This window comes from Ptychodera flava, chromosome 4, assembly GCF_041260155.1.
Source record: "Ptychodera flava strain L36383 chromosome 4, AS_Pfla_20210202, whole genome shotgun sequence".
In the NCBI taxonomy this organism is placed as follows: Eukaryota; Metazoa; Hemichordata; class Enteropneusta; family Ptychoderidae; genus Ptychodera; species Ptychodera flava.
In genome coordinates, this window is record NC_091931.1 from 19009206 (window position 1) to 19035397 (window position 26192).

The 26192-nt window shown below is 35.2% G+C and overlaps 1 pseudogene; it reads right to left on the minus strand.

Moving 5' to 3' along the window:
• Window positions 1-10776: 10776 nt before the first annotated feature.
• Window positions 10777-24529, minus strand: LOC139132142 (TNF receptor-associated factor 2-like; annotated as a pseudogene).
• Window positions 24530-26192: the final 1663 nt, after the last annotated feature.

A 26192-nucleotide genomic window follows, 5' to 3' on the forward strand; every position in this document is an offset into this window, starting at 1 on the left:
AACAAAAAGGTGAAAATCCGTACAATCTGTGTATTTTTAGGAACATGACTATTATATTTATCAACACTTTTGAAAAGAAATGGTATGCAAATATTTCACACTTTGATTCAGGTTTTCTCCAAACAGCAGTCTCGCCCCTGAGATAATCCCGACACAACCATTACCTGGTGTTTACCTGTAGCACAGAAAGGATAAATCTGCTGGTAGTGTTTAATACCCTCCCCCGTAGCCGTAAATAACGACTGCTCAATTGATTTGGGAGCGATGACTATTACATCATCAACTATTTTCGATTTTCGCAACTGTGTTATTAAATGCTACATTTCATCGTCACAAGCTTATCTCATTTTTATCACAGGACATGCGAAAACGCCAGTACTGAGTTTTTGATTATTTATCGTATATTTTCCGAGCTGTATCAATTTCATATACTGTTCATTACGTTCTTTTATGGAAACGGCTTTTCCAGCCTAAATGCAGAATGCGGCTTGGACACTGTCAAACACAATACCACGAAACTGTTGTCACTTTCGCTATGAGATAAGACACGTAATGCATTGTATTTGATTAAATAGAACGACCGACCCGAATGACCTTTGGCTTACAGTCAATTAACGTTATTTATAGAGGTAGTTAGAAGTCATAGCTCATTTCATGATTGCGCTGCCTTTTTGTTACAGCTAGATGAACGTCTATTATTTATTTGTTTGTTTGTTTTTGTTTATTCATTTATTCTTTTTTTGTCTTGTTTGTATGTTTCCTAATCGATCGATCGCTATCTGTCTAGCTATCTATCCAGTCATATATCTTTTCGTTCATCGATTTTCTGTTGGGAAGAGAGCAAAGGGGAATCAGTAGTGACGTGCCTCAGAATAGTACCACGATTTATTTTTACATCGAGGCTTCGGATCTCACCATCCATCGGTCACGACTTCTGTTCCAAGTCCGCAGTGCCAACCAGTCTTCCTATTAGTTAATTGTTCGGGTTTTGTACGCTTCTATGCGTGTGCGTTTGTTTACAGAGAGCAGCTTTGGTTGTAGTACACTTTCTTGTATATGGGAGAGGTGGGTGAGTCGATGACGCACCTACGTTGTGTATAAGGTGCAGAGTGTTGAAAGCCGAGCGATAAATTAAGTCAGAACCAAAAAAACAGATCGAGTATTCACTTCGACTGTGTGTGTGTGCATGAGTCACAAGTTTTCATCGAACGATAGATGAAATTGATCTATTTTTTCTCCATATAAGCTGCCTGGTCAAGGTAGGGGTTTGATCAGCCAAATAATCAAGATGGAGTTGCACGTTGCCAACAGTTTGTTTGTTTGTTTGGTTGGGGTTTTTTTGAAAGCAATATTTCTCTTTTAAGATGACAAGGAACCCCTTATATGATACATTTTTCAAAAAGCAGAAATTTTTAAGTTTAATGGTAGCAATAGTTTCTTGAAGGATAAAAGGGGTGTATATTTAGGGTATAAAACCTTAATTTTGGTATTAATGATAAAAATTAATTAATATAAAGTGAAAAACTAGACAATATTTTCTGAAAAGTAATTTTGCCATTTGAAAGAAGAGTATATATAGAAAAAAAACGACTATTTAATTTGCATTATCTATCCTCATTTTAATATGGCATGGGTTGAAAGACTGACACTCAAGACAAGGAATCTCGTTATTAAGGACCGCATTTTAGACCTTATGACCTATGACCCAGGTCAAAAGTCATAGTGTCAAAATTTGCAAAAACGTAATCGGGTATAAAAAGCAGTATTTGCAAGACCGAGTTACCGGCAGAGCCTACCACTACACAGCATTTACGGCTATGTTGTTGCTGGCCAAGCCATGATTTCCGAAAAAAAAAACGTTTTTGGAAATACTAAAAAAATTGGGTGAAAGAAACTATCTTTCACCCTCACCAAAGTTTTGTCCAGCTACTGAAATTGTCAGTTGTCTGCAGCTACAGTCTGGCTGGTGATTTTTAAAAATCAAAACGACAAGAAGCCTTGTCGTTCGTCTATAAGGCACTGCTAGTTTTTCCATGGTCGACCTGTTATGATAGTACTAGTAGAGCCACTTTGTTTCGATATTTTCTATTGGGCAAAATTCTTCTATATATGAAGTTCTGACCAACTAGTGACAGTGTTTTAAAACAAAGTCTATATTTACTTTGGCTAAAGCCAGGGGGTCTCTTTAATGGTTCCCCTGCCACACAAAAAGATATCGATGCTGAGTGAAGCTCAAAACCCTGCTACGACGGGAACTGACAGTTGGAATTTGTTGTGTGGCACTCAAAAATCGACCCCATTTTAGACCCTGGTTTACTGCGAATTGATACCCCAATTTTAGACCAAGTTGCTGAAATACCCACCCCATTGGGCGGCACGTATACATATTGGCATGTAATGGAAGTGACCCCTCCCCGGGGTTAACAGTCACCTTTCAACGGCACAACTCAGCGTTTATTCAAATACTGGTCGTGTGAGGGCATTACACTGAAGAATGTGTGCCTTTCATATATAGTCCAGTCAAAATAGGGTTAGACCCACCACAAATTGCAACAGAATTTTTTTCTTCAGAATGCATTTTAGAGAGGTACCCAGAACAACATATTAAAAGTTTACTCGAATCCGCCTTGGGGAAATATGCCTAATTTGCATAAATCAAATATGGCGGCCAACCATCCAACAAAATAACATAATTGGTCATATATCACATGTTAAACAAGCTATTTCAGTGATTTCAAGTCTAAAACTAGTTATTTGGCTCAGGGAATCATTTTGGAGGTATAATGTTTTATATAGGCATTTCATTAATTTGCATAATTCCAATATGGCTGCCAACATTTCTATAAAAGACATTTTCGGTCATATACCACGTATTAAACCATCATATACCACGTATTAAACCATCATCAGTGATTTTAAATTTAAAGGTCTATTTCTTTTGGCATGGACAAATATTTGTCGAGATGCTATGATTTGCATTGGCACTTTGTTAATTTGCATAAATCCAATATGGTGGCCAACATTTTCAGTCATATACCAGGCATGGAACAAGCAATTTCAGTGATTTTAAAGATTTAATATTTTCTTGGGTATAAAGAAACACTTTTAGTGGTTCAATTTCTACAAAGGCCCTTTGATAATTTGCATAAATTAAATATGGCTGCCATATAAATGGCCCGTTGCTTAATAGCTTCTGATATAAATACGGGTTTGGTATAGTTTTAAGGAATCTATCAAGAAGAAAGTGTTAAGTCCTTGGACATTTTTCTATATATGACGACTGTTAATGATTGTTAGTCTTATGAATAATATATTCTCTTTATGAACATAACATCAGATTCATCTGTGTACGGCATTTTTGTAATTTGTGTGGGTGTTTAACACTGTACAGAGTCAAAATATGTAATCTGTAATGTTTAATGTCGAAAACAGACGTGTTCAGAATCTTCAGTTTTTATTTTGGGCTGAACCGCCGTCTTATTTATGATTGCATCTTTATAAGATCCCCTAGATGATAGGCAAGAAGTCATCACACATATCAGCAAAATACAATAAATACAACAAAGCTAAAAAAAAAACCAGAAAAAATGATATGACCGAAATAAAAAATGCCATAATACACAAAAATTAAAATTTTGATCTATTGCAAACAATGTCAGATTCATAAAAACTTTAAGGACACACAAACTTACAAAAAACTGAATACTGCATGCTTAACAAAGTCTTACAATTAATCCAAACACAGAATCCAACTATTACACAGTACAAACAAGTACATCATGAGTCATTTTTCCAAGTGTCATTTTTCCAGATGTACATGTTTGTATCGTGTAACAGTTGAATTCTGTTAGGCTGATGAGTTGTTTGAATTAATTTTAGCCTTTGCTAAGCATGCAGTTTTCAAGTTTTGTGAGTTTGTGTGTTGATCAAGTTTTTAAGAGTCTGACAAAATTTATCTGTATTGTGGCATTTGTTATTTTTGGTCGCATTATTTTTGTTTCTACGTTGTTATTACCTTTGTTGTGTTTATTGTATTTTTGCTGTTATATGTGATGACTTTTGCCTATCAAATAAGGGATGTACCAAATTATAAGATGCACTCGTCACTAAGAAGGGGATTCAGTCTAAAGCAAAAACTAAATATTTTGTACGCCACATTTTTTAAAAGGTAAACATTGATGATTACATGTTTTGACACTTTACAGTATAAAACACATATAAAGACGATTGGAACTAATTTTGGATAATTGGATGGCGAAGTAATGGCAATTTCATCTACAAATTTAATCTCATCTGCTTTTCGTTTTACGTTACACACTTGTTTTTATGAGTAATTTGCAATATTGCAACATTCAGCTGTACGGCACCTAACATTTTTGAGAAATTGAAAGATATGAAAATCCAATTATCCCAAATGAGTTCTTATCGTGTTTATAAAAAGCATAAGTAATGCCGTAAACATATGAATCCAATGTTATATTCAGAAAGAGGTTATTATAAGACAACTAACAATCATTAACGGTTGTCATATGTACAAAAATCACAAAATAATTAAAATTGCATGGCTTTCTTACATCTCATTAGTAAACGCACATAAACATATATGTATTTTAATCCGTTCGGAAGTCATATGTAAGTCCTTCATATTCACTTTAACACTTTTTTAAAATACAATATATTTATGGAGTATTTTAACGAATTCAGGTATCACAGACACATATTAAAATAAACTTGCATTCTTAAATGGATCGTTATTGTAAGTAAATTTATAGTATATTTTCGACATTTAAAAGAAAATTAATTTTAAAAAGTTCAAGGACTTAAGGTGAGGCTGCATATTGCCAATACAGTTTTTTCAAAGGAATATTTCCTATCTAAGATGACAAGGAAACCCATAGAAACTATTTTGTGAAGTGTAATATTTCAGAGTATATGAAGAAAAAAACGACAAGTTTATTTTTCATTATCTATCTTCATTCTAAAATGGCATGGGCTTAAAGAATGACAATCGAAACTGTTCTTAAAGCGGCATTTTTCAATCCCTGGTTCTCGCATTAGTGGAGTTCTCCTCCCAGTCAAACACATGGCCAGTATGATGTTTGATTTCTATAACATTAATTACACAAACTCATCTCAACCTTTTGTCACATGTTGCTAATCCTGCAAACAGAGTTTATGCAAGCTTTGATCGACGGTCAGTTCAAATAGTCAACGGTCATTGATTCCCCACCACAAACGCTCGAATTTCCTAAAACATTGTCTTCCAGTCGCGTTAGACTTTGAATATAACCACAGAGTTCGATCAGCAGCAACTTCACGCTGACCGCTTGGCAGTCTGTCTGGGTTTTTGCGGCCGGGGAAAACTAAAAAGTTGCATTTTCTGGAGCGAGTGCCCGCGTGTTGCCTGTTTGGTGTCCACTTACACAATGAACGCCGCCATACCTTGGCGTCCTTTTAAAGGGAGGCTCCGCCTTTAAAATCATGATAAGCAAAATAAAATCTTATTCAAAACGTAGGCATTTTATTGCAAAACAAAATAATTGTTTTGTTATATCGCATTTAAAGAACATAATGTGAAAATTTCAGAATATTTGACCCAGCCAGACTGCACTGGAGTTAAATTCTTTGGAAATCTTAAAATTGGAAAAAAAGGAAGCAGGAAATCGGTGATTAGCATACATTTGCATACATTAACACTATATCATGCAACTTACGACTGCTTGCCAAGCTAAAAAGTGAACTTAACCAATTTTTAATCTTGGCTTAACAAATTAATCACAATTGGATAAATATTTGCAAAAAAAAATATTTTGGTCAAAATACGGTGTGTTGGGTGCAGTGTCATCTTAACAGTTTCTTCTTGATATTCCTAGCTCTTAAAACTCTACCAGAACCTTATTTATATTAGAAGCCATTCGGACATTATATGGCAGCCATATTTAATTTATGAAAATTATCAAAGTGTCTTTTAAAAAAACTGAACCGCCAAAGGTGTTTCTTCATGCTCAAGAAATATATTTAAACTTCACAATGGCTGAAACAGATTGTTTAATACATGATATAGGACAATAAATGTAGGTATATTGGCCGCCCTATTGGATTTATGCAAATTAACAAAGTGCCAACGCAAATCATTGCACCTCAAAATCGTATGTCCATACAAAAGTAATATACTTTTAACTTTAAAATCATTGAAATAGCTTGTTTAACCCTTCGACTGCTGTAATTTTTACACCAAAATTTTAATGCAATATTTTACCAATTTCTGTGAACTTTTCTGTACTTTTTTTTCATAATTTTGGACAAAATTGATATCATATTCCATCAGCAACAGTTTTTTATCAAAACTTTGGCAAAAAGCAGAAAAATTGACTGTGGAACATTTTACAAAGTTGATAAAAATAGACTTCGGAGCTCAAACGATTAATACATGGTATATGACAGAAAATGTCCTTTGTAGGTATATTGGCCACCAGATTGGATTTATGCAAATTAACGAAGTAACAATGCAAATCATTGCATCTCGAAAATCGTTTGTTCATGCCAAAGAAATATACTTTTAGTTTTGAAATCAGAGAAATAGCTTATTTAACCCTTTGACTGCTGTTATTTTTACACCAAAATTATAATGCAATATTTTACCAATTTCTGTGAACTTTTCTGTACTTTTTTCATGATTTTGGACAAAAAGGATACATTTTTCAACAGCTACAGTTTTTTTGTCAACATTTTTGGCAAATAGCACAAAAATTGACTCTGCTACGTTTTATAAAGTTGATATAAAAATAGACTTTGGCGCTCAAAGGGTTAATACGTAGTATATGACAGAAAATGTCTTTTGCAGGTTTATTGGCCACCATATTTGATTTATGCAAATTAACGAAGTACCTATGCAAATCATTGCATCTCGAAAATCGTTTGTCCATGCCAAAGAAACATACTTTTGACTTAAAAATCAATTAAATAGCTGGTTTAATACGTTGTTTATGACCGAAAATGTATTTTGTAGGAATGTTGGCAGCCATATTGGAAATATGCAAATTAATGAAGTGCCTATATAAAACATTATACCTCCAAAATGATTCCCTGAGCCAAATAACTAGTTTCAGACTTTGAAATCACTGAAATAGCTTGTTCAACATGTAATATATGGCCAATTATGTTTTTTTGTTGGATGGTTGGCCGCCATATTTGATTTATGCAATTAGGCATATTTCCCCAAGGTGGATTCGAGTAAACTTTTAATATATTGTTCTGGGTACCTCTCTAAAATGCATTCTGAAGAAAAAAATTCTGTTGCAATTTGTGGTGGGTTAGGTGCCAAAATCTCGTAGATTGACTGGACTAATAAGGTTGCGCAGTGCTGAGAAGTCGACCGATGTGCAAATACGTGTAAATAACATCGATGTTGGACTATGCAGATCTTAGGAGGTAGGATTAGGTTGTCAAAAAGGAAAATAACATGCTCAGTAAAGAAGAAGTTTCACTCTTTCCTTTTTTCCAAAAATTGCACATAACTAAAAGTAAAGTATAGTTATAATCTAAATACCAGATCCAATCTTCCGGAAACGACGATTGGCTTTTTGTCTTGAATTTCAGTTTGATGTACATACTGGTCATACGGATTGTGTGTCTAGCCTACAAACAAAATTAACATTTCAATTTTGTTCTGGGAGAAATACTATGACGACGTACTGAGCTAACAAATGAAAAATGTTTTCACAAAAAGAGGTCGTATCAAACTGGCAATGTTGTATTACGACTCAAACGAAATAAAAATGCATACGAAGCAAATGATTGAACGGGTAGGATAAATCACACTTTGGGTACAGTATGTATCTATGATTTATTAGATTTGATGATGATGATGATGATTATGATGATGATGATGATGATGATGATGATGATTGTGGTGGTGGGCACAATGATAGAGTATCGTCATTAGTAATGATGGCGGATTTCTCCGTTCTTTAAATTTTCTTCTTCTTTCAAACGCGTACACGTACGCATGTTTTACTATAGCTCCTAGGATGAAATTGGTACCATGTCAGCTGCAGATAAAAATCTGCCCGTAAGAGTTTCATTTCATTGGTTAAAAAGATTCTTTTACTTTCAAAGTCTACTTAGTAAGAGTTTCATTTACACTAAAAACGTGGTTTTTTTCATTAAAAGAGGACTAAACTTATATTCAAAGGTCAATTATGGGATTTGTTTCCTCTAACTTAACTCTTGTTTCCTCTAACTTCCTCTAGCTTAATTGAGTTGTTTGAATTTTTTGTTTTTTTTTGTTTCTTGGTGTCTTTGTTCAAGTTTGAACTGGCATAAAGAGGCCTAGGGTGTATTTGACGAGAACTTCTGTGTAAAGTTTCAACTATACATAATGCTCGACCCTTTTCAAATATTTGTGTTACTTTTTCCACCATGCATAGCATGTGGTGAAATTCACCCTAATAAATGAATAAACGTGAGTAGCCTTCGCAGAGCGTGGCATGTAAATTAATAAGCATCTTGAAATACTCCATGATCTGTGTCATTTCTTTCAAGGCCCCAGGTGGATTTGTAATTAAATCCATTATATCTATAGCTGCATATAACACTTAATAAAGTCTGCTTTCTTATCATGATGTCATCGTGTAAGTTTTTGTTGTTTGGTTTTTTTTTCCTTTTGTATAGCATACCAATTAAAAGTAAATGTAGGCTGAAGAATGCCCAGGTTCGCAAAAGCAAACAAGTGTAAGATGATGTAATCTGAGAACAAATTTGCCGGAGTTTGATAATGTTCTGAATTTTCAGGACACGACCTGAGAATACGTTTGCGGAGGTTTGACCAAATGTCAGGCCAAGAGAATTTTTTTAATTTCATGTAGTCGTCTTGGCTACCTATGAACAGTTCAATTCCCTTTCCATACTTGGATAGCTTTCTTAGAATATACGGAAAGTTAAAGTTAATTGTACGCTGCAATCGAGACAGACAGACATGGAACACCTCTTATTGTTAACATAAAATATTACTTTATTTAGAAGTAAATACCTATCAATATACATGATACAATACTGTATAACAACCTCATACTGTTCAAATTAAAATGCAACTTGTCTTACAACGGCTCATAAACTTGAAACACGTTTACATATTCCCTCAGAGTACGAAAAATGATTTTATCCGATGTCTTCTCAAGTCATGTGAAGTACTCAATATTGTGATGATGCAGTATATCTGAATACCAATAGAAGTTAAGTCTTATAATCCTATTTTTACTGTACGACTTTTTGTCGACCTTGCTTTGAACTGAACAGAACTGAAATGTAAGACTAGATTATCTATTCATTTTTAATCTCCTGACAATAAAAATCTAAAAAAGTCATATAATCCAACAAATGAACGTGACAAAAATCAAACGGCCGGCTTTCTTCCAATTGGGAGGTCGAAAGAAAGAGTCCTAAGCTGAGGTCTAAATTTACAAGGAATAAGTCTTATGACTGTCGAAATGCAGTGGCTTATGACTGTTAAGACATGGGAATATTGATGTAAAGTTGTCTTTCAAAAACCACTGAGATTGTCACTAGAAGTCACCAAGATAAGGGAGCTTTCAGTAATTACAGGGGGTGGGCCGGGGGAATTGGGGGAGGGTCACTTTTTAGAAAACAGTTCAAGGGGGAGGGTCACTTTTTATAAACCTATCTTGGGGGGAGGGTCACTTTTGACAGAAGCTGATTTTATGGCCAAAACTTTGATTGTCCATGTGATATTTCCTGAATAGGAAATCACCAACAAAATACGTACACATTATAGACCGCCATGCATAGTAAATTGACATTTCAGTGAAATTCCAAAATCAAATTTCTTGCACAACCATTGACTTGTAACCACTCCAGTCTAATCAAGAACAATAATCTTAATAATCAAGCATACATAAATGCACAGATTTATCTAATTTTGTACTGAAAAAAAATTATTCATAGTTTCATCATAGACCCCAATGCATAGTGAATCGACATTTCAGTGAAATTCCAAAATCAAATTTCTTACACAACCATTGACTTGTAACCACTCTAGTCTAATCAAGAACAATAATCTAAATAATCAAGCATACATAAATGCACAGATTTGTCTATTTTTGTACTGAAAAAAAAATTCATAGTTTCATCATAGACCCCAATGCATAGTGAATCGACATTTCAGTGAAATTCCAAAATCAAATTTCTTACACAACCATTGACTTGTAACCACTCTAGTCTAATCAAGAACAATAATCTTAATAATCAAGCATACATAAATGCACAGATTTATCTAATTTTGTACTGAAAAAAATATTCATAGTCTCATCATAGACCCCAATGCATAATGAAACGACATTTCAGTGAAATTCCAAAATCAAATTTCTTACACAACCATTGACTTGTAACCACTCTAGTCTAATCAAGAACAATAATCTTAATAATCAAGCATACATAAATGCACAGATTTATCTAATTTTGTACTGAAAAAAAAAATATTCATAGTTTCATCATAGACCGCAATGCATAGTGAATCGACATTTCAGTGAAATTCCAAAATCAAATTTCTTACACAACCATTGACTTGTAACCACTCTAGTCTAATCAAGAACAATAATCTTAATAATCAAGCATACATATATGCACAGATTTATCTAATTTTGTATTGGAAAAAACTATTCATAACTTCATCATAGACACATGGATAGTGAACCAACTTTTTAGAAGAGAGAATTCCCCCGGCCCACCCCCTGTTATTACCGAAAGCTCCCTAATCAACTACGCTATTTCAGACGTGTCTACTATGATTTTCAAAAATGCCACATCGTCTTTGACGTAAGCATGGCGGGGACTATCTATCTGAGATAATGGCATGAATAATGGACATCCACTTGCAATATTCATGTCATTTTTTGGTCTTTGGAAAGAACTGGACGTAGGATCAGGTCTGAATGCATCTATGACGTGTTCTCTGTTGTTTTGGTCCAGCCACATGAAGGTGACCTTCTGTCTGAATGGCCAGCGAAGAAGAGCATCAGAGGGTCCCTTCATGATGACAAAGAACAGTGAAACGTGGTTACCCTTCGCCATTCCATCTCCATTCAGGTAAACTCGAGCACACATTTGTAACCATGGCGACATGTAAAGAAGCAGGGTGAATAGATTGATGATGTTTTGCCACTTCTAGCCTCATTTAATTTTTTATGAAATCACTGATTTTCCAAATTAAATTTCCGTCGTAAGAGGTCATCTCAAGAGATTGAATACGCAGATCTTGCTCAGCAAGAGCAACATCCTTCAATGCTATAATTCTATCTTGTGCTTTTATTTTCCTTTCTAACGACTCTATAAGCTCCCTATCCTGCCGACGCTGCCTTTCTAAAGCCTTCAACTGCTGTGCATCCCTTTCTATCTGACTATTGAGAACTGCTACAATCCCTTCGTAAGTTGTGATCTTGCGTTCTAACTCTGGCAATTTACGATTTAATTCACGTAATTTATTGTTCGCTGACTGATCTGGGTGACCATACTGCTTGCCATACAAGAGCAACACTTCTTCCTGCAACTTATGAAGTGCGCTTTCGAGTCGCCTGACTTGATTTTCAGAGGTTTTTTCTGTTTCTCTGGCCCATCGATAGCTGTTAGATCTCCCTCCACGTCTCGAATAGCAGCCTGGATGTCGAGGGTGCGATTATACGTCAAGTCGATGTGAAGAGAAATATTTTCGCGGTAATGGACGTCTAAATGTTGTTCTTGTAACTGCAAAAATGTCATTAGTTATATCAGTGTAGTTTGCAAAGACAGTTAACACGATTGGAACTAATTTGGGAAAATTGAGTTTTCATATTTTTCAAATTTCTCAAAAATGTAAGGTGCCCTATAGCTGAATGTTGCAATACTACAATTACTCATAAAAATAAGTGTGTAACTTAAAAAGGAAAGCAGATGAGCTTACATTTGCAGATTAAATCGACATTACTTCACCATCCAATTATCCCAAATTAGTTCGAATCCTGTTAGTTCAGGACATGAGTAATTGACACAAACACAAAAATGAAAAGCTGAGAACATTCATGACGTGTGTTGACCATGTAAGTACTGTTTCTCCGTACACAACATTATGACAAGTGAGGTATGCAGCCTACGAATTATAGGATACATATTTTGCATAATTATACTCACCAAGCATCGCATCCGACAGACTTGTATTTACATGGGACTAACTTCCCTGAGCATTCACCTCTACCTGGATCATAATGTTCGGTCAGCTATTCGTATAGAAGAGTATGAAGATTTGATTAAAGACAACAAGGGGTTTTGTATACAATCCAAATCATTTGTAAGCATGTCACCTCTTGTACAATTTTCAAATACGACGAGGGATGTTGTAAAATCCTCCCTATTCCTTAGAGAATTATATCTCCCTATACCACACTTGTCTTCACGTTTCGACTGCTGGGGTAGTTTCCTGCAGCTTCTAAGAAGAACCGAAATATTGTCTTCAACGCAGTGGTTCAGATAACCTTCATTTCTATGTGTTTATTGTACCTGGCAAATTATCCATGTACTTTGAATCATACTGATTATTGGATCCGCCTTGTTGTTGTATGTGTGTTTGTGGTGGGGGTGGGATGGGTGGTGATGGTGAGTGTGTAGACGTTACCTGTTACGTGCACAAAGATTAAAAGTGATCGCTGCAAAGCCCAAATTCTGGAACAAAGATTTCGTAATGGCACTCTCTCTCTCTGTCTGTCTGTCTGTCTGTCTGTCTGTCTTCTGTCTGTCTGTCTGTCTGTCTGTCTGTCTGTCTCTCTCTCTCTCTCTCTCTCTCTCTCTCTCTCTCTCTCTCTCTCTCTCTCTCTCTCTCCTCTCTCTCTCTCTCTCTCTCTCTCTATATATATATATATATATATATATATAATATATATATATCTGTTAGTTAAGTTTCATGCGTCCTGCAATCATCAGACAGATGGAATGAAAGGATTCTCAGTCCCACACTCTCTGAGAGATGTAAAAGAGGTGTGGAGGCTAAGGATCCTTTCACTTCATCTGTCTGATGATTGAAGGACGCATGAAACTTAATAGTCGCGCCAGCGGCTTACTGACTACGCATGCGCTTATTCATAATATACTATGCGAGTAACCGGAAGTGTACCCTTCTTTCGTGGGCGCCGCCATGTTTTTTTGAGTGCTCGTAAATAAACGATTTCGAAACGTGCTCTCTATTATTTTATAACATGCCATTAATAAAATATATCTTTTCTATTAGCGAGTAATTATTATCATCCACCCTGTCGCTTATACAAAATTTCTTATCACGCCTAAAAATTAAAAGAAGAGAGAAAACTTTCGTGCATATGAAGGAGAACATTCTCAAAGAATGCTGGGATTGAATCTTAGAAAGGCGCCCTTTGTGTCAATAACTATATGCAAAATTTACCCGTTTTTAGAAGTAACGCTGGTTTCAGCTTACAATATCGGAAGTTTGGCGGTCCAGTTACTATTGCAAAGTTGATGATGGCACAATGCGTCCCTTGTTAAACACAATAGATAGTAATCATGGTAAAAATTGCAAATTTATGTCAAACCTTTTTACACATAACAGAAAATCTATACCTACAGGGTCTGACATCGTGTACGTGAACTGTCATCAGAGGGTAAACCGGTCATACTTGTACAAACGTATATAGAAAGTAACAATTAATTCTATTTTATCCGTAATGATTACTAATCATGAATCGATACAAATAACATTTTTAATCTCAACGCCTGGCGCGACACCAAGGGCTGAGCCCTATATAATATTAGATATTATTACTTTGTACTTTGATGCTTGAGCATCGAGCACTGTAATTGTATACTTTGATATATATTATAACACAATCTTGCATGTTCCTGTATCGTATCAGCATGCCAGCAAGAGTGTTATTTGTACTGCCTCTGATACGAGACGAAGTCCAGTGTCTGACCCAGCACAAATTACACTAAGCATAAATATTGATGTTACATGCTACGTGCACAGGCCAAGTTGTCGTCTCGAACAAAAAATACGGGATTTATTTTCTGGTCGTTCTACGTGACCTTTTGCGTCAATCTGCGGCGTACTCGTCAATGTAAACAGAAAACATGGCAGCCGATATTTCTCCCGCGATCAAAATATGTCTGACGTGAAAATATCGTAAACATAAAACACGATTGGAACTAAATTGGGATAATTGGATTGGCAGAATCTCTCAAGAATTTTAGAAATTTCTCTAATTTTACACCATATTTGCTTACCATCTTTAAAATTTTATACACAATTTGCGATGCTGTTGAAATCTTATGAGTAAGAATCAGTGCATGATAGTATCTAATGCAATTTGTTCAAAACATATGAACAATATTCACATTGGGATGAAAATATGAGAGTTTGTCTGTAGTTTCTTCATTACTGAAACACTAGTAATAATGTCAGTTTGTCATTTTTCCTCGACCAAAATGAAGCTTTTCGATTGATTTACAGTTAAGTCAGTCAGGGTCTTTTAAAATGTGCCCTGACTCAATTTTATGTTTATGAAGCCTTAAATTCATGAAAAAGTCAGGGGCATTTCAAAAGTGCCCTGACTCAAAATTCGTCAATTAGAGAAATTTGAAGCATTTTGTCTCGTTTCTTCAGTACATTTACACAAAAATGAACTTATTTTCAAAAAAATGAATCCGAATAAAGAGGTATGCAATAAATCGTTGAGTTTCCTTGTTTTGTCCGATGAGAACAATATTTCAAATTTTACACTATTCTCGTCTTCAGGAATGGGATGAATCAATAGGGGATGCTTTTTTTGTCAGAGAACATATTCCTAGTCTTAAAACCAGTGATAAGCTATTATGTGAAGGTCCAATTACTTTAAAAGAGGCCACTCTGGCTCTGCAAAATATGAACAAAAACAAGACGCCTGGAAACGATGGTTAACAGTCGAATTTTATCAAACTTTCTGGAGTCAACTCGGACAGTACGTAATAAATTCTATAAATGAAGCTTATGAAAAAGAGCAATTGTCAACAAGTCAATCAGAAGGGGTTATTACTTTAGTTGAAAAAAAAAGGAAAGACAAAAGATATATTTCTAATTGGCGTCCTATTACATTATTGAATACTGACTATAAAATAGCAGCTAGATGTATTGCCAATAGGATGGATAAAGTGCTAGATAGTATTATCAGCATGGCTCAAACAGCTTTTGTTAAAAATAGAACAATTGGTCAAGTATTCGTTTAATTGATGGTATTATGAACTTTACTAAAGACACAGATATTGAAGGTATTCTCTTGGCAATTGATTTTCAAAAAGCTTTTGATAGCCTCGAATGGGAATTTATGTTTAAATCCCTCGAAATTTTTAATTTTGGCCCTTCACTTATGAAGTGGGTACATACCTTCTATAAAAATCCGTCTAGCTGTGTTATGAATAGGGGTCTTTCTACAAGATATTTCAATTTAACTAGGGGAGTTAGACAAGGGGACCCACTCTCTCCAATTCTTTTTATTTTTTTGGACCTTCTTTTGGTAAAAATGCAATATGACGATAACATTCATGGTATTTTAGTAAAGAACCAAGAAATTAAGAGCTCAGCGTATGCGGATGATTTAACATATTTCGTACAGTCAGCAAATAACCTCCTTTGTCTCCTCACAAAGTTTTCTGTGATTTCTGGTTTACATGTGAATCTTGATAAAACTGAAGCACTGTGGTTAGGAAAATCAAAGCATTGTAAGGATAGACCGTTGGGGGTGAAATGGCCTATGTCGCCTATTAAGATTGTGGGTGTTTTTTCTCTTATAATACTGTAGCTGCATATAAAATGAATTTGAGTGCACCATTTGAAGGGTTATCAAATGTTCTAAGCTGTTGGAAAGGACGTTCCCTTTCTCTAATTGGTAGGTTGCAAATTGTAAAGACCCTTGTTATTCCAAAGTTTGTCTACATTTTCTCTCACATCAATGTTGATCAGAGAGATTTAGAATTTTAAATTCTTAAATCTATTCCTTTATATGGAAGGGTCACGATAGAGTAGCACGTGACACTATGATAGGTGACATAGGCCAAGGTGGACTCAGAATGTTGGATATAGTTGCTCTGCAAAAGGCTTTAAAAGTGGCCTGGGTCAAACACTATCTTTTCTCACGTTTTCATCCTTGGAAATTGGTCTTTGATTACTATTTGAAACCAGTTGGTGGACCTTTTATCTTTAAGTGCACTTACTCACTAAAGCACTTGGTGTAAAATTTCCTCCTTTTTTGAAAGAAATAGTACAATTATGGAATTCCTTTTCACAAATTGATTTACCCCCACCTTTTGAAAGAATATGGAATAACAAAAATATTTTAATTATGGGAAAAGTATATTTTTTAATGACTTCTACAAACTTGGAATTGTCTATATCTCAGATATTTTTACCTCTGAAGGCAATTTTAAAGACTGGAATTTCTTTAGAAATCTTGGGATAAACAAAATTAACTTTTTACAGTGGCAAGGGCTAATATCTGCTATACCTAAATACCTGAAAATTCATCAAGCAGTTTGTGTGCGACCTGAAAATGCTGTTATGGTACATGGTCAGAATTTGTCGCTTTCACTTAGAAAATCTTCTTCAAAATTGCTTCGAGATATGATATCTGATTCTTATTTTGTCAGTCCAGAAGTCAATTTTTCTTTATCAGAATTTTCCAAGAGGATTTAGATTGGAAGTTTATATACAAAATGCCTTTCAAAGTAACTATCTGTAGTACACTTCGTGATTTTCAATGGAGACTTAACCACAACATTATTTATACAAATGCATCGCTTTTTAAAATGAAGTCCCATTTAGTAAGTTCAGACCTATGTACTTTTGTCAATTAGTCCCTGAGACAATTGTTCACTTGTTTGTGGAATGTGACATTGTTAAAAGTGTATGGAAAGATATGTGCAAATTATGGCACGCAACTTTAAATTGTCCAAACAATCCAACACAAAGACAGATTATTTTGGGTGAAAAAAATTGGTCAGATTTACTCAATAACATAGTACTGGTGTACAAAAAGTATATTTATGACTGTAAACTTAAAAAAGAAGCACCAACGTTTCAGATATTGAGAATTAAAGTCAGACATATTCAAAGACTAGAATTTTTATTTCAAAAAGAAAGAACACAGTGTCTATTTATAAAGACAAATGGAAGGAATTTGCCGCATAGTTCCTCCTATCTCTCTGAAAATGAAACCAGCTCTGTACAATGAATGTATCCATTTTCAATATTGTCCTTGCAGTATCTGTAGTATTTCTTGTTTTTGCCTTTGGATTAGACTATTGTAACAGTCTTTGCCAGTCTTTGTCTCTGTTATTGATAAAATAAAATAAAAAATATTATAAAAAAAATTTACACTATTCTATCATTTGTAAAATTTCAGCTGTAAAAATTTCGATTTCGTTACATTTTCGTAATAATTACTCTCATCCAATTTTCCCAAATTAGTTCCAATCGTGTTATAAGTCCATGATTGAGATTCTGACAAAATACATCCAATAGGCAAATTTTGAGTCCTTGTGTTTTAGTTTTTGTCGCCAATATGGGCGTTCGTATTTGTATAGACCCTGCTGACACCTGAACCTTCGACGCACTGTGTGCTTTCATGCGGTAGACATAAGCTTCAATTGCAATAAGGGGGTCAAGTGCGGTGTCCGGGCCTCAAAAAGTCGTGTAATAAAATCAGTATCACAGAGTACAAAAATAATAATCCGAGTAATGAAAACTCAATGGTGTAAAGCCTGTATATTCCTAAAGAACCACGTGAATTATTTGCAGGGACGACGAACTCGAAGCTGATCCCATTGGATTTTATAATCGCATTGTAACCAGGCGTGACGTAACGAAGTGTCTGCACTGTCGAGATTCGATTTTTGTTCCCAAAAAATACTGTGTTTTTGTCTGCGGTAAATTTCTAGGCCTATGCTATCTTTGAAATAGTGTATAGCTTTGCGGAAGGTACGTGTAGACGGAGAGGTCGTCCGGCACTTTCTTCATTATACACGAACGTGAACGCTGTGTTCCTTGCTCACGCGACGGATGACCGTAAATGATTTCCAGCTTGCCCATGGTGTATTGACATTATTCCTAAGGTAGTTCAAAGTTTAAACGCGGAAACGTCATCGAAAACTTCTCTTACTTTGCAAAAAATAATGAATTCTCGGCTTGTGCATGTGATAAGTATATTATTCCCTATTATTTTCCTTTGTTCAGCTCTGAAAATACGAGAGACGTCATTGACCGTGTCACCACACTCGTTCTCGACTCGTGGTGACACGGTTATAACATCACTCGTATTTTCCTTCGCTATATATATATATATATATATATAATATATATATATATATAAATATATATATATATATATATATATATATAAAATAGCCATTACGAATCTTTACTTCTCGGATTTGGGCTTCCCAAAGACCCCTTTTAATCTTGTGTGAGAAAGACAATAATCACTGCGATTATTAAAACACTACATTAATATTTATATTAATCATGCTGACCAATATCCTTCAAAATCACTAATCACAAACGAATTCTAGAATTTGTGTTTCAGTACTTTGTTCAGTTGCTGATTACTGAGCAATACAGTGTTTTTGAATGCAACATTGTTTTGTTCGGAAGTCTTTTTGTTTAGGCGTGTTCGTTTTGCCGTTTACAAAAATATAACCTCAATCTGCAGCTTTTTAAATTTTCGTAAAAAAGTCCGTCTTTGTGGAAAAAAAAATTGTCAAACTGGGCGATGCAGTGTCATCTTTCACTTCCATGTTGACGTAACGAGGTCAACTATATGCCAAATGCAATGACATAGTTAACATCTTTGTTTATTACTAGTGTGTTTTATACAGTATTTGTTATTAAATCATTAATTTTGGGTACGCAATTGCCATGAAATTACTGAGCTTTGCTTTGAGTAAGCCTGTAGAGTATTGTAGTAAAAGCATCTTTGTCAGAGATAAAAATATAGGTCAAATTTCAAATGTAAGTGCAGAACATATGAGTGTAAAGACAATGATAATTATAGGATGACATGTTTTGCAGTATAATAACCAGATATGAACTGAAAATGCTCACGTGTTTCATTATATATTGCAGTTATGTGTAAATTTTAACCTTTGCCACATGTTTGCAACTTCATTGAAAGTATTATGATCAACATAATGAAAATATCACCGCCGATTAATTCTTAAAGGTCATGAAGTATACAAATATGTAATTAGCTGAAATAAAAATATTAAAGTTCTTTGACTGCTGTCATTGTATCACCATTTTATATAGCAAGTGTAATTACCGTTGGCCAAGTCCTTCAAGCCATATATGCCGAGCTGTGAAAGCTCATTAGATATGCAAATTATAAATTAGCTGACATGAATATGTGAAATGACTTTCGATATTGTTTTAACCAGGTATAATCATCAATGTACATAGCATGTTTTGCCAACTTTGATCAAGTAAATCCCAGTATATATCCCTAATAAGCAAAGTTCATTAAATATGTAAATTAGGAATTGAATTAAGTAAAAATGCTTAATGATTGTCAATAATGTTGTATCATGGTATCTGCAATATATGTAGCAAGTTTTGTCAACTTTGGTCAAGTCAATTCAGATATATATCTCTAATTAGGAAAGTTCATTAAATATGCAAATTAGGAATTGGCTGAAGAGAAAATGCTTAATGACTTTCAATGATATTGTATTATAGTGTCTTTAATGTACATAGCAAGTTTCATCAATTTTGATCAAGTCAATTCAGATAAATATCCCTAATTATGAAAATTCATTTAATATGCAAATTAGGAATTGGCTGAAGTAAAAATGTCTTTTGACTTTCAATAATGTTATATCACAGTATCTTTGATGTATATATTAAGTTTCAACAACTACAATCAAGTTAATTCAGATATATATCCCTAATTGGAAAAGTTCATTAAATATGCAAATTCGGAATTGGCTGAAGTAAAAATGCTTAAAGACTTTAAAAATGTTGTATCATAATAGCTCCAAATACATGTAGCAAGTTGAATCAACGTCGGTCCAGTCAATTCAAATATATATCCCTAATTAGCAAAGTTCATTAAATGTGCAAATTAGGAATTGGCTAAAGTTACAACGCTTAATGACTATCAATAATGTTAAACAATAGCATCTTTAATATACATACCAAGTTTGGTCAATTTTGATAGAGTCAAATCAGACATATATCCCTAATTAGGAAAGTTCATTAAATATGCAAATTAGCAACTTTTTTCATGTAACCCCTTAATGGTTGCCACTGCTAATATATCTTGGTGTGATCAACATTTGTACCAAATCTCATCAAATGTGTGTAGTTGTGCTTAATATATATCCGTTTTTTCTAAAATCATTAATTATGCAAATGAGTAAAAAGTATGCAAGCCAGACCCACCATAAACTAATCAGTTCTTGCCATTGCTAACTGAATATATGTACCAGATTTGATTCTGATCTGACCAGCCGTTTTTGAAATATCGGACCAACAGACAGACAGACAGGACAGACAGACAGACAGACAGACACGGACACACGGACAACATACAGACAGACAGACATCGCTGCGACATATGCTCACGTGTGTAAACACGTGAGCAAAAAAGTGACCCTTACCTGTTGATTACATCCGGCTGCTTTGAACTTGCAAACTTTTGGCCTGTTGGTACAATTTCCGGTTTCAGGGTGCTGGTGTGCTTTTAACTGCACAAAAGTAAAAAAATAAAATAAATATATTAAAGCCGGCCGACAAACAATAAGGAAGTTGAATTTTGAAAGGTTCTGGGTTATGTAGACTAGAAGACTGTAGAGAGAAGGGCAGTGTACTAGCGCCGGCAAGGACAGATCTCCTATCTTGTCTAGTCTCGGATTTATACAAATACTAAGACGTGTAATAAGCAATTAAATTTATATTTATTGGCAACTGTCCACTCAGAGTGACCTATTGTAAGAAAGAATCCAAAGTTGCAGTGAGTCTATAAAATGTTACAGAATGGTGTGTGTTCCATGGGCCCTAGAACTCCTCATATTACCACCGAATGCTTCAGCCATAAATTCACAACAGTCTGCATTTTGATTCATGCAGAAAAATATCTTTACAAAATACTTGAAATTAAAGTTCAAACTAAACAAGCATCCATGCAGATATCAAAACTTCAAGGTCTGCACTATTTCTCTTCCGAACTATCTTCGTGGGTACGAACCCGGAAGTGAATTAGTGATCTTGTGCCATCTTATCTGCTCTGTTTTACCGCAGTTATAGCGACGATCACGAAAGGAAATTTATACTTCATGTCTATAGCGGACATGTCAATAAACAGATTGATTCTTCACCTGATTTCTTGGTAATGAGACATTCCTACAGAACTGACACTCGCTGAAAATCTCGTCACATTCATCGAAGTGTTGTTGCAATATCTTCCATTGATATTCCCGTTTACAGTATTGGCAGGTAACCATTCTCATGAGACAGTCTCTTTCTAAATGAGTAGACAAATCTTTCCTTTTAATCAAGACGCCGCAACGTTCTGTATGCATACAATGTATAAGTTCAAAGGGGCAGGCTTCCACATGTTCCTGCTATTATGAAAGAAAGTGGGAGATATTGTTAGTCAGCAGTAGGATTGAATATCTATACTATTCTATACTATTCATGGTAAATTTCGATCATCAGCGAATATGGTGTTATTTTCATCAAACGCTGTTCACGCTACTTCTAACGATCACAGATTTAGATTCCACACAATGCTGTTTTACTCTGCTATTGCGTTACCCGTCTGCATAAAGAGAAAAAGAAGAAGCGGCCAATAACAAGTGTTTAGGCCAAAAAAAATTGTGTGTTTCCTGTAACATGCTCTTCAGAAATAGGGTAGGTAGGTAGAAAAAAAAAATTGGGTAATTTTTTTTTCTCTGCAAAAAAGAAAATGTGAAAATTTTAATACCCTTCGACAAGGGTCAAGGCATCGTCATTGTCAACACAAAAGATTACATACACGAATGCAAAAGACAATTACGCAACACTCAGTATTATACACAACTAGACAGTGACGACACAGAACAAACAGTACACAAAGTACACGAACTATTAAACAAAATGTACGAGAACAAACACATCGACCATGATACTTATAAGTATCTCGATCCAAAAAACATAAAAATCCGTACCCCGCATTGGTACTTATTGCCTAAAATTCACAAACCGCCGCCTGAAAACTCAACGGTCGCAGGGAGACCAATAATTAGTGGCTGCTCCAGTCCCACTAACAGAATTTCAGAATTCCTGGATTACTTCATAAAACAACTGGTCCAGCAACAACCGTCATATATAAAAGACACAACAAACTTCATACAAAAAATAGAAAAAACAAATGTTCCCCAACATGCATTTCTTGTAACACTCGACGTTGTGTCGATGTACACAAACACAATTCATGACGAAGCGATTCGGCTAGTTAGTGAAACATTAAACTCACAAACCTCGCTTCAAACAAAACCTCGCTTCAAACAAATTACGGCATCAAACAAACAAATTACGGCATCAAAAAACCACCCAGGGAAGACTTAATGGAAATTATTTCACTAATTCTAAAACACAACAGTTTTGAATTTAACAAGCAATATTTCCGCCAAACCCGCGGCTGCAGCATGGGATCGAATGCCTCGCCAGAGATAGCAGTCATTGCTTTTCATGAACTTGAAAAGAAAATAATCGTAAACAACCACAACAACATTCACTTCTGGAAAATATTCAGAGATGATGTCTTTGCAATCTTTCTTGGAACACAAACCGAACTCCTAACTTCATTCAAAAAATCAACACAATGCACCCAACGTTTAAGTTTTCATACGAAAACTCAACACAAGAAATTACATTCCTAGATGTAGTAGTTTTCAAAGGTGCAAAAAAACACAAAGAAAATATACTCGACATCAAAACACATACTAAACCAACAGACACATTCCAATTTTACATAGAGAATCGTGTCACCCGACAGCAACATTTAATGGCTTTATCAAAGGTGAAATCCTTAGATACACTCGCACTTGAAACAACAATGACGACTTTACTAAAAAAGTCGCTTTCTTTAGAAACAAACTACTCGACAGAGAATACAAAAACAATGAAATCACGAATATAACAGAAAAAATAAACCACAGTATTCGTAATACACTAACAAACTGTACAAGTACACGTAAAGAAGCAACAAACAAACTCATCTTCAGTACAACATACCCTTTACATAAAAACAAAAGATCTTAAGGGAAGTCTTTTGAAACATTTGGCTGAACTGGAGAAGGACTCAACACTAAGGAATCTATTCCCAGAATCACCAATCATTGCTTACAAGAGAAACAAAACCTAAAAGACACACTAGTCAAAACAAAATTTACAGAAGTAAAGAAACAAAAATCAAACAAACAAGACCACCAAACGGACCCACAACGAGACCCAAACATCGATATTCTTGCCTCGCTATTCGAAGAGCAAGACCACTAAAATACATTAAAATAAATTTTCACAAACACAAACTAACAAAAAATCTACATTGCGACTGATGAGAAACCACACTCGGGTTTCGAAACGCAAGCGTCAAAGGGCCACTCATCAACTTTGTAACACCATAGGTCCGGCTGCGTCTCGCCATAAGCTTTCCCCACACAAACAAAACATTACCGCACACACTAATCCAAACTTCCCTACAAATATCCGAGGCGAAACAAACATTTTCATTAAGACAAAAGATCGGATAAAAATGTAGGAACACATTTTTGAAACGAATCAAACACAAACTCGACACAAAAACATTTTGGATAGTTAGGTGGGGAGCCTCTTTCACACTTTTTACAATCGCCATAAGCTTTCCCCCACAAACAAAACATTACCGTACACACTAATCCAAACTTCCCTATAAAAACATCCGAGGTGAAACAAACATTTTCATTAACACAAAAAATCGGATAAGAATATAGGAACACATTTTTGAAACGAATTAAACACAAACTCGACACAAAAACATTTTGGATAGTTAGGTGGGGAGCCTCTCACATGTTTTACATTTTTCTTGAACGTGATCGCATTTCTCACATGTTACGGAAAACACGCTTGCACAAGCAGTCGCTATTGTTGTTTAATGACGTCATGAAATCACGCGTGATTTAAAACTTTTCCCAGCCAATCTCGCGGGATTTGTTTTCAAGGTCCAAAACAAAGTTTAGGGTCGGGGGTTTGAACTAGGGTAGGTCGGGTTACCGGAAACACACATTTTTTTTTAGGCCTTATCTAAAATTCACCTCGTAGTCTTTAAAATGTCCAGTCCAAGTACAGCCTTCATTCAGACACTGCACGGCAAAGCCACGTAACTCCTGCATAAAGCTCTGTCGCGGTACATCTACAACAACATATTAGAAAGGTTCAGGACTGGATTTTGTTACGACGAGAACACGACACTTGTTGTTGTTTATATCTCCAAATACTTGGATGACCGACTTATTCACATTGTCAAACAAGATATGGACTGAAAATACTCACGTGTTTCATTATATATTGCAGTTATGTGAAATGTGAACCTTTGCCACTGTTTGAAACTTCATTGAAAGTGTTATGATCAACATAATGAACAATATTCACCACAGATAAACTCTAAAAGTCATTACATATTCAAATACGTAATACGTAGCAATAAAAAATACTTAATTTCTTAGACTGCTGTCATTGTATCACCACTTTATATAGCACGTGTAATTACCTTTGGTAAGGCCCTTCAAGCTACATATGCCAAACTGTGAAGCTCATTAGATATGCATATTGTATATTAGCTGACATGAAATGCGAAATGACTTTAAATATTGTTATAATGGGTGATTATGGCTTTGCTATAATCATGGTTAAAGCTGGAAATAGGCACGGAGACCACAGCCCATAGTTATCCATTCAGGCCACACACATTGCTGTACCTAATCACTCACTATATCTACCCTAGACGTAACACGATCTATGCCTGCTCCTTGTCCTTATTCATTGCTATCTAATCTGCTTGCGTCATACTCTATGAGTCACCAGCCACTCGCATATCTGCAACTCAACGCCATGCTCCCGCGCGTTCTAGCTTCCACCACGATCAAGTGCACTTCACCCTCCACCAATAAAGGCAAGAAGAAAAAAGCACACGTTTTAACAAACAAACGCATCATCGCTGCAGGGTAAGCAGCTCACAAATAAAGAGAACTGTAACTTTTTTTATATTTGGACAGCTTAAACTCAATAAAGTTCTATGGGGTTACTGTCAGGGCCCCAAGTGGGTGCCCGGTAGCATGTTGCCCGATGTGCGGTTGGATCCTGTGAGGGACCCCATACCGCCTTCTAGGCCACTATGACGCCTCGACTCCCACGCCATGGCAGTACGTGCATCCCCTGGTAACATGCTGCCCTCCCCTGAGGCCATTCAAATCTGCGAGTGGCCTCAGGGGAAAGGTGGTGACGATGCCGGGATGTGCCATCGCCCCTGGATTTCGGCCAAACCTTTGTCTCCATGTCGTTTCTTTGCGTTAGGAATTTGCTGAAGTATAAGTGTTTAATGACTTTCAATAATGTTATATAATGGTATCTATAATGCACATAGCCAGTTTCATCAATTTTGGTCAAGTAATTCAGATGTATATCCGTAATTAGGAAAGTTCATTAAATATGCAAAAATGGCATTGGCTGAAGTACAAATGCTTAATGACTTTCAATAATGTTATATCATAGTATCTTTAATTTACATAGCAAGTGTCATCAATTTTGGTCAAGTAAATTCAAATATATAACCTAATTTCAAAAGTTCATTAAATATGCAAATTAGGAGTTTAATGAAGTAAAAATGCTTAATGACTTTTTAGGATGTTGTATCATTGTATCTTCAATATATGTAGCAATTTCATCAACTTTGTCGAGTCAATTCAGATATATATCCCTAATTAGGAAAGTTCATTAAATATGCAAATGAGGAATTGGTTGTAGTAAAAATGCTTTATGACTCCCAATAATGTTAAGTCATAGTATCTTCAATATGCATACCAAGTTTCGTCAATTTGATCGAGTCAATTGAGATTTATCCCTAATAAGGAAAGTTCATTAACTATGCAAACTA